The following is a 10,376-nucleotide window of genomic DNA, read 5'->3' as shown; positions in this document are numbered from 1 at the left end:
ATGGGGTTAGTACAGGGAGCTATAAGGGTAGACTGTGACAGCTAAAGTTCAATTTTCTTGGCAAATAACCTTGCATATCATTCAAAGACAAAGCACATTGATGTTCAGTATCACTTTGTGAGGGATATGATAGAAGAGAAAAAGGTGTTGTTGGTAAAGGTGGACACTTTGAAGAATACTGTAGATGCATTGACAAAATCTGTGAGCTCTGAGAAGTTCTCTTGGTGTAGAGAAAAAATGGGCATTGCAGGGCTAGATAAATGACTAACCTCTCCTGTGGCCCCCTATGGAAAGAAAACAACAAGTGGGAGAATGTTGGGTTGTGTTACATTTTTCCCACGACTAGCTCGCGTAGTTAATCGGGGGGTTAGAGTGGGGCCAGAGCCCCCCCTTTGTTGCATTGAATGCATAGCGGGGGGGGGGGGGTTCATAGGGGATTTGAGGGGTGCAGGTAACCCCCCTCTATGGGGTCCGGGGCAGCGCCTTGGAAAACTTTGTTTTTTGGACCCTATATTAGGTTGGGTGGACCTACAGATGGTTTTTTGCATGATTTTCACACATGGTTTTGGACGCGATGGTTTTTGGTGCATGGTTTTGGACGAGATGGTTTTCGGTCCATGGTACTAGATCCTTCGGCCTACATAAATATGTATTGTAACATTGAAAGGAACATAATGAAAAATCAAGCTGGTAGTCTTGGTTCTAGGATCTAGGGGAAAATCTCTATGTATTTGTGTTTTATGTGTTATTCTCTCGCATTGTTTATTTTCTATGTTTTAGAATTCGTATGCGGGTAATTTTTGTAAAGGGTTAAAACCTACAGACGAAACCATGCCACCTACATCAAGAGAACCATATACAACCATGCAAATCCATGCATGTCAAAAATAGCTAGGAAATCACACATGCAATATGTTATTTGCAAATATTTCTACTAAAGCTGCTTAATCCCACTCTTCCTGGCCCGATCATTGCTTTCCTATCTTTTCCTTGTACTTCATTTTCTTTCTTTTCCCTTCCTTGCTCTAAATCTAGAATGCTCCAAGAAAACTCTAAGTGTGTGTGTGTGTGTGTGAGAGAGAGAGAGAGAGAGAGAGCTCCAAAAATGAACTGAAAAAAGGTTAAAAATTGATCCTTAGAAGCCTTGAGGAGTGCCAGTATTGTAGCAAGGATGCTGCAACTCCTGGGCTACCGGCTTTACTTATCAACCCAGGGTTCGTACAAACTTGGAGGTGATATTGTTGTATGCACAAGTAAAAGTGATGGTTATGCCCGTTGTCACTGTTCAGGGGGCAAGAGACCACTAGGGTTCCAAGCCAGACTTCTATAGAGTTAGAAGAAGCTTGATTCTTTGATGGAAGAAGGGAAAATCTACTCTAAGAGAGTTACTCCACTGCAGTAATGGAAAAAAAACTAACATGTGATGCTAAGCAACACCATACCCTAATTAACCATTTAAGAATCTATGCGAAGAAGAATTGCTAAATCAACACTAAACAAATGCTACTACCTAAGTTGTAGAAGTGAAAAGCATCAAACAATACTAATGTGAAAGCAAAGAAACTAAACTAAATCTATTTTCACTTTTTTTGGTTTTTTTAAGAAAAATCAAGTATTCAAACTAATTTTTCTTATGGATGTGATAGGTGAATGGAACGTGTCTGGGGATGCTAGAAGGTTTATGAAGTAGTTGGATGGTATGGAGGGGTCATAGGAGGCTTTTTGTGACTTCCTAAAGGTTACTCGTCAATTCAGCCTCAAAACAAGGTGTTTCAGGAAAACCTACAGGATGTACAAGAAACCTACAGGATGATCTTGTAGGAATTATAGGAAAAATATAGGATATATCTGAGGGCTAATCTTGAGGTGTTGGAGGTGTTGGGAAGCTTAGGAAAGGTGTGTGATGGGTGGAATGGGTGTTAGAAGGTCTAGGAGCACTCATGAGTCAATATCAAAGATAAGAGTTGGATAGATTCACTCAATGTATCTAGGGTAATTTCAATGAAAAATGATGAAAAACTAGTGAGGGTGATGGTGAAACAAGGGATGGCTAAGTTGGATGAAGTGGAAGGTGGATGCTAGTGATGAAGTCTTGGTCTCCTCTTGAAGTACCTGCTCTACTTAAAACATGTGTGTCTTCCAAGAACTATGCAACAAGATACATTTTCATAAACTAGAAAAGCATGAATTAATTGCCAATATTATGCATGAAGAAAGTTGTTGAAGGGAATGAAAGCATGAGTGAGATCTTATTGTAGAAATGGATATGGAAAAGGATGACAATGAAATATGCCTCGCAACATTAACCAAATACTGAATTAAAGACAACAAACTCGAAAGCTCATACAAGAATTAGAAATCTGTGTTTTTAGGGTTGCTGAAGGGTCCCTTCCTCAAGTCATGGTCCTAGAGGAAGGAAGTGAGACCAAGACACCTGCTGAGAACCTTGTGGTGATCATTTTTATCCTTTATAACTAGCTACTTGAAAGAAGGCACAAATGGAAGCAAACTATCACACAACCAATCTAATCTACATTGTTGTAATTGAAATTCATATACTAAGCAATTGAACAATTAACCTATGAATCTACACTAGAATACATGTACAATAAAGAGGAGCCTTGGCTGCTAGGGTTGGGCCCTAACCCAAGAGCTTCAGCCCTCTGAGTTAACTTAGTGCTGGCTCAAAACAAAACTCATTCTTATTACAAAAATAACAGATTACATCAAAAGAACTGTCACAAGTCTTGCAACTCGAAAATAGAGTAGAGTTTTACAATAAAAATCTGAATCCTACTAAGGCCCTAGGCATCTCTACTTATACATATGAAGTATCCAACGACTTCCTTAAAATTAGGGAGGCTCGGCTCCCAAATTAGAAATAAACTAGTGCTTTTTCTTTCACTTGCTTGGTTGTTTTCTAGTCCTCATGATTTGGCTATTTTCACTCTGAGCTGATGGAGGAATATTCGAATGGAGGGGTAGTAAATGAGGAGGATTTACCTCCTATAATCCCTCTCCCTTCTCCCATTCGATTTTTGACCTGGTCTTTGCCAAAATTTCTTGCTTTTGTCCTCTAATCCTGTATTAAATGCATATTAGACCACAAAGAAAAATATCCAACTCTAACTCATCTCATAAACAAAATATAATAAAAAATATGCAATAAGTTATGAGAATAGTTGGTTTGACTAAGCTAGGAGGTGAATTAAGGCCCATATAACTACCCAATGATGAGCATAATCATCACCCCCTACTAAAAGTGTTGCTCATCCTCTGAGCAACTTAGTCAATATCCATATCCTTCATGGCTTTGGTAGCCTCTTTGACATCCCATGCCTTTGTTGTGGTCTCCTCTTCTTGTTCATAGAAGCCTGCTTTCTTTTCTACCTCTTCCCACTGCCTCTTTTCTTCTTCTTCTTTTCTCCCTTCTAGCATCCCTAAGAGTAGTGGTGGATTGAGTTTTAGGCCTATCCAATTGACCTTCAACCTTTGCATAGATTGCTTATACATAGGTGTCCTATTGAGTGCCTCTCTCAACCTTTGAGGGGAGTGATATTCTCTTATCTTTAAGTTGTATGGAAGTGTGTTCCATCTCCTTAGGCAAGAATGTATACTATCATCTCCTAGCAGCCTAAACATGTCCTCAAAATGTGAAATTGCTTGCTCTTGGGCAACAAGATATCTAGGTGCCAACTGAGGATCATTTGCAATCAAATTATGGGTACTGATGAGGGCAATGGGATTTGATTTTTCTGCTTTTATCAAAAGAGTTTCAGTTTGCTCTCTTGCCAATATCATTTTCACCTCTGCAGCTCTTGACTCCTCATAGTTCATCCATGATGCCAAAGCCATTAATTATAGATCTCCTAGCTTGGCATTGGGATCCCAAACATTCATGTTTATGAGGGCCATGTTCTACAAATAAAACTCAACCATTTTGGCCCTATCCTCTAGTGTACTTTGATCACAAATATCAATAAACCGCCTATAGTCCTGAAATGGTATAGTTCCCCTCTGTGCTAATGTCTTAATCTGAAACTACAACCATTGTTATTTGAGGTATAGAGCATAGGATTTAGCTAGCATACTACACTGGATTGCCTCCAAGGATAAGTTGGCCATACATGCTAGTTGGTTCTCTCTTTCTTGCAGCTATCCCCTCAGCCATGCATTTTCTGTCTCTAGTTGATTTATCATTATAGCTTCTTCGTCCCTTGAGACACTTATCTCTCTGCCCATTTCTTTAAGTTTCTCTTCCATGTGCCCAATGTCTTCCACCCCCTTTGATTTGGCGATCTACATCCATCGGTGAGTTCTGGCCCTCTCCTTCTCAAGCTCGAAGAATAGTGGGATGGAAAATTTTTTAGGCATGAACCTGCCTCCTCCAATAAACCAGTAATAAGAGTCTAGGTTAGGTTGGGGGTTGCGTTCCTTTGTCTCTAGGTCCTCATCGTTGGCTTCTTGCTATTCCCCTACCTTTCTTTCCAAATTCTGTGCCTCTTGTAGATTCAGCAGAGTATCCTATAGGACTGTTTTTGCTTCCTGTAGATTTTGTTGTGGATCCTGTAGGATTTCCTTACGCTTTGAGGAAGTTGATCTAGTAGTAGGCCCCCTTACATAGGTGATAGGGGACTTAGGGGAAGGAATTTTTTATTTTGTGTAGGGGAATCTTCAATCTCAATAGGAATTTTTGTTGATGTTTGTGGCTTCCCCTATCTTATTCTTGTGCTATTTCTTGTCCTGAAATAAAGTGGGGTCTGACTCTGCCTTTCTCCTTTTTTCTTGATTGGGGTACTAAGGGCAGTGAGGGAAGCTTCTACCTCTCTCATAGTGGCCTCTGGAGACACCCTAGGTGACTCCTCCTTGTGTTTTGTCCCCTCTATTCTAATTCCTTCTTCCTCTCTGTTTTTCCTATCTTCTTCTTCTTTTAGATCTTCATCATCTCTATCAGTTTCGTCCTTAATTTCCTCCTATGTTTCTTCATCATCCCCCTTCTCTTCTCCCTCTTCTTCTTCATCTTCATCATGTTCCTCTTTTTTAGCTCCTTCTTCATCCATCTCATCCTTATCTTGCTCTGTATCTTCCTCTTCCCGTTTTAATTCCCCTTCATTGATAGTAGGACTAACATCATAAGTGAGAGCTTTGATGTCATCCTCTGCTGGCATGTCTCTAAAAACTGACCATGTTATAGGGGTTTTGAGGTTTTGGAGGGCATCTTTAATGAGGATCCTAATCAACCCAAGGTGAGCCAATTGTTGGAAATTCCCCTCCGTCACTTTGATGCTTGAGTCTATGGGTGATTGAAGCAAGAAATATGGTATGTTGGGCCTTTGGTCAGGGGGTGCTTCTACTCCAAATCTTAATTCTTCAAGTATCCTAAAATGATAGCCATAGACAACACTATATATACCCTCACATGAGATGTATTTGATTAGTTGGTAGCCTACCTCACTCCATGGATATGGTAGACTTTCCCTCCTTACTCCATTTTTGTCCTCAGTGGGTTCTTCACCTTCTAAAAAGAATTTTCTTTCTGCAACCTGGCTATCTCCTTTGTAGTCATTTCACCATGGGATTCCTAGGGAAAGTGTGGTGACCCTACTGATGAGCTCAAGGGTGAGACCTATAGTGAGGCCCCTTATTACAACAGTGGCATGGATTCTGTTCAGTGGAGTGAGGGAGAGAGAAAATTCTTGAGCCACCTCATCATCAGACCCTATGAATTTTTCGAAAAACCCCATCTAGTATGTCTTGTGAATATTTCAAGCACCTGGGGGTGTTGTTGGATTCTCACAATGTTTGTGGGCTCCCTCCTATTAAATCCTCGTGTCATCTTGCTGGTGAAGCTTGGGGAGAAAATGAGAGGGTTGAAACATTTTTTCAAATGCAGGAGAAAAGCAGAGTTGACTATGTATTTAATTCCCTTCACACAGTTGCTAAATTCACTCAAATTTAGAGTATCCTTCATTCATTTACTTGAAAAGGGGGATGTAATTTTAGACCCTACCTTTATAGACTAGTTGCAGTGGCCAATTCCTGTGATATCCCTTCTGAACTCTTCTCTGCCAATCCTGTAGATAGTCTTTGTGTATCCTATAGGAATTCCTGTGCATGCTCTTGTAGGAATTCCTGTGTAGTGAACGATGGATCTTTGCTTCCAATGGGTGGCCTAGGTTATGGGAACGACTTGAGTGAGGGAGTTTCGAGGAGGTGAAATGCATGAATGCATGGGAATGATATTTTATTTCCTCTTATGGTGATTCGGGGTGAGGTGGTGTGCTGGCAGCAAAGGTACATTGTCATTTTTGGACCGTGCGTCCCCACTACCACCTCATCATTCCCCACTCCTCGTAATCAGCTCCCACCTTGTAGATCCATAGTTTAACCACTTTTTGTGCTACTCCTTCTCTATCTTTGAGTTGGCTGCCACCATGTGTGAGAGGACACCCGATTGTGCATGTGCTCACTGAATGAAGGTGGCCAAGTTAACTAGCCACCTTTCACTTATAAACCAACTATCTCGTAATGCTTACAATTTTTGACTACATGATGCATATGAGAGAGTGAGTGGGATACTTACCTGTGGTTTCAATGGTATGCTACAATTTGTCGAAGACTAGAGGTGTTGCTGTGTCTATTTGCTGCATGCCATTATTCTTCCTCCTTTTCCTGTCTGCTAATGGTTTCTCTATTTTTGTAGGTATTTGTGGTTGAAGATCTGATGCTGCTACTTTGGAACTCCTGGATCATCTTGGTGAAGACGTTTTGCTGGTGTGACTAGAATTCTGTGGGATAGGCTGCTACAGGATTTCCTACAGGATGTCATGTAGTTGCTTCTCCCTCAGAACTCTTTAATCATTTTTCTTGTTGGGGCTGTGAGGATGGTGGCATGGATGGAAAGAAGGAGTGGGAGTGTGGAGAGCAAAGGAAACTCATGTGATGCTCTTTACTCCTCTATGTTTACCTTTTTTTCCTTTGAAGACTGGAAAAAATTGTTGAAACTAATCTTTTTTTTCTGAATGGTGAGTGCAGGGATGATGATGGTGGATGAGGTGAGGTGCTAGATCATGGAAAGGGTGAATTTTAGGGACCTAACAAGTACATCATATGCCTTCGGATTACTTCCTGTAGGATTTTTGGGTCACTATAATTCCTATAAGATCATCCTGTAGGTTTTTAGGGTATGTTGTAGGAATATAGGGGATCCTGTAGAAAACACAGTCTTTGCATAAATCGAAGCAATGGAGTGGAAAAATGACAAAAATGATGGAGGGATGCATGGCGAGGAGTGAAGAAATGAATATGTGAGAGGAAGGGGTTTCCATGGGATCCTCTTTTTCTCCTTGACTGTCCTTCTTTCTCACCCACAAATGGAAATTTCATGATATATATCTATATCTATATATATATATATATATATATATATATATATATATATATATATTGAAAAAAAACTAGGCTGCCTCAGAGAGGTTTTCAACCCAAACATGGGACTCAGGTGCCTCATGGAGGTGCTATAGGATAAAATGCATAGTGTATGGAGATGGAGATACGCTCAAAGGTCTTCTCGGGACCTTTGGTAGACTGTAAGATTATTTGCAACTGTCACAAAGTTACATGCATGTTCATAAACAATAACTAACTATCAAAGTAGGACAAATAGATTACCTCAAGCCTCCGTGTAGATTTGCTGGAGAGCACAAATGTAGCTAGGTGGAAGTCCCCTGAGCCAGCTCTAGATCAAGTCCTACACATAGAAGAGACAAGCATAATCACAGCATACAACTCTGATAACTAATACATGAATACATAAAAGAACATCTAGTTACACATAACTAAGCTACTCATGCTAAAAGCTATTGGACAAACAACTAAATGAATGATAGTACCAACACCATGGAGTAGACAATATAACTATAGTTCTATATTAATGTTAGAAGAGTGATTACAACCAGCTGTTGCATCAGCCTTCCCTTACCCCTCTAGCTTCTCTCTCTCTGTCCCTTCTTACCAACTTCTTCTTATTTGAGACAATGCTCAACAATGAAGTATTCTATCCTTTCAAATGATCTAACCTCTATCACCATAGCCCTAGATTTTCTTATGTAGCAATTGAGTTAGGGTTGCCAAGTTCCTCGATGAGTTCCTTAGGGTAAAAGCAATAAAGTTCCCATGCTTTTCAACTCTTTTCCATTTGCTTGCTTCATTAGGATTAGAAATCCCCCAAATAGGTCGAACTTGAGATGTTTTCTTGCTTTTCTTGAGTAGATCTAGGAGCAAATATCTAGATATTTATGAGTCAATTCACTCCTTTGACCCTTAGAACTTTGTTAGGGTCCACTAACGATGTTCTCGAACTAGCAACTAGAGTTATTTGGGTCACTAATGATCCCGTAGGCTTGCAGAGAAGCTTTTTAAAGCAGGTTGTCAGTGCATAGCCAACGTTAGTGTGGAAGCAAGGCATGTGATCTTGGTATTTTCTTCAACTATCATGTCTTTCCCCTATGAGTTGATGAGGGGGTCAATTTGTTGTATAACAAATGCCCTCTAAAGTGTGAGATCGGACACTGCGATGATGGCTGAAATACTTTACATAACTGTAATTTTCCTTCTTCGAAAAAAAGAGACAGAGGATCAGAGCTTCAGGTGGGACAGGAAACCTGATACAACAGATATATATAAAACTACTAAAATCATGTCCTAAGTCGGGCATTCCCATGCTCAGTAGCTATGTCAGAATGATTTTCTCCAAAGAGATATGATGATGCTGGCTGCCGATAAGCACAATGCGGATCTAGTGTCATAATAGAATCATCCTGATAAGCTGCCTCCAAAAAACAATATACACAACTTGGGAGAGGAAACAAGGCTGAGTGATGTAAGCCTCTACCCAAGGTCTTGATTTCTACTTCACCGAACAACACAGATCGATACATGTGAATATATGTGTTGATGTCAAACATGCACGAAATCATATGATTACCAGTCAATAATGGAGACCATTAATGGACACAAGGAAGGCCACCAATAATGGTGATGGTCTCCAAGATGTATAGTACAATCTAACAAGTGTGAAAGATGTTTTTGTTGTCGAACACCCGTAGAATCACTTAACCAGGAGCCAATAATGAGAACCCCTGATCAAACACTAGTCAGCTTGCCACTAATGTCTACAAGTACTAAGGCACTGAATGTGTTTCTAGGTTGTCTTCCTAGATAGAGTGTTGAAGTCGATAGGAAGATACCTGTCGAAAGGTAGGCAATAATGTGTCCTACATCAATCAACACGAAACAAGAAAAGAATGATTTGTTTCTTGAGGAATATTTGAGCATTAGGTCTAAACAACAAAGGGCATGATGAAAGGATATGCTTGATGGGTTGATGGAGGAAACAAAAGGTTAACCCTTGAACAATAGAAGGCATGACAATGGTTTTAACCATGCAGCACTAGACTCATGAACACCAAAATGTGTTAGGATACAGAGATGCAAGAACATCGGGGTATTTAGGCTAAACTCATAGGATGGTAGGACTCATATTGAGAGGCCATCACAAGGAAGGTTTATTTGAGGGAGTGCCATGTTCAAGGGAGTGACTACTACCAAACCACACTTTCTAATATTGAATGTAGTTGTATTGTCTACCTTCCCCGTCTGATTAGTTTAGTGAGTCCAGACGGGTAAACTCGTCGATATTTTCATATTTTAAGAGTCTGAAAAGGACTACGAAAAGAGCGAATCTATGCCCTATCTGATTATTTTAATGAGTCTAGACAGGCAAACTTGTCGATCTTTTCATGTTTTGAGAGTTTAAAAAGGATCATAAAAAGAGCGACTCTATATCTTGTCTGTTTAATTTAATGAGTCTAGATGATACAAATCAACGATCTTTTCATATTTAGAGTGTTTGAAAATAACATAAAGAATGAATCCATGGTGGTCCCTTTGTCATAGTTGTTAACTGGGTGCGACAAAAGGTTAATAGTATACCCGGATTGGTTACTTTTCCATGAGTTAATCTATTGAATTCGGATAAAGAGAAACCTATGATGTTGACCTCATTTTGTTACGAGTACAAGGAGATGGAGTAAACTCGTTTTTTGTCATGAATTTTTAATGAGTCATGTGACGACAAACTCAATACCTTCATCAAATTTTAACGAGTCAAATGAAGACAACTCAAGGTATCTTTTTTAGTTTATTGAGCAAGGAAAAGGAGGTAAAAGAACTGCTCATTCCTTCTTCGTAGATTTAACGAGCCCGAAGAAGGGGAAAAACTCGGGGATTTTTCGATTTAAGAGCGAGAAACGGTCCGAAAAAAACTAAGTGCTCTTGTTGCTGTCGTAGATTTTTAACGAGCCCGGTGACAAAAA

The sequence above is a fragment of the Pinus tabuliformis genome, chromosome 8 (assembly GCF_031772625.1).
Source record: "Pinus tabuliformis cultivar Carrire ecotype Pingquan chromosome 8, CPIR1, whole genome shotgun sequence".
Lineage (NCBI taxonomy): Eukaryota > Viridiplantae > Streptophyta > Pinopsida > Pinales > Pinaceae > Pinus > Pinus tabuliformis.
This window is presented reverse-complemented; position numbering follows the sequence as displayed.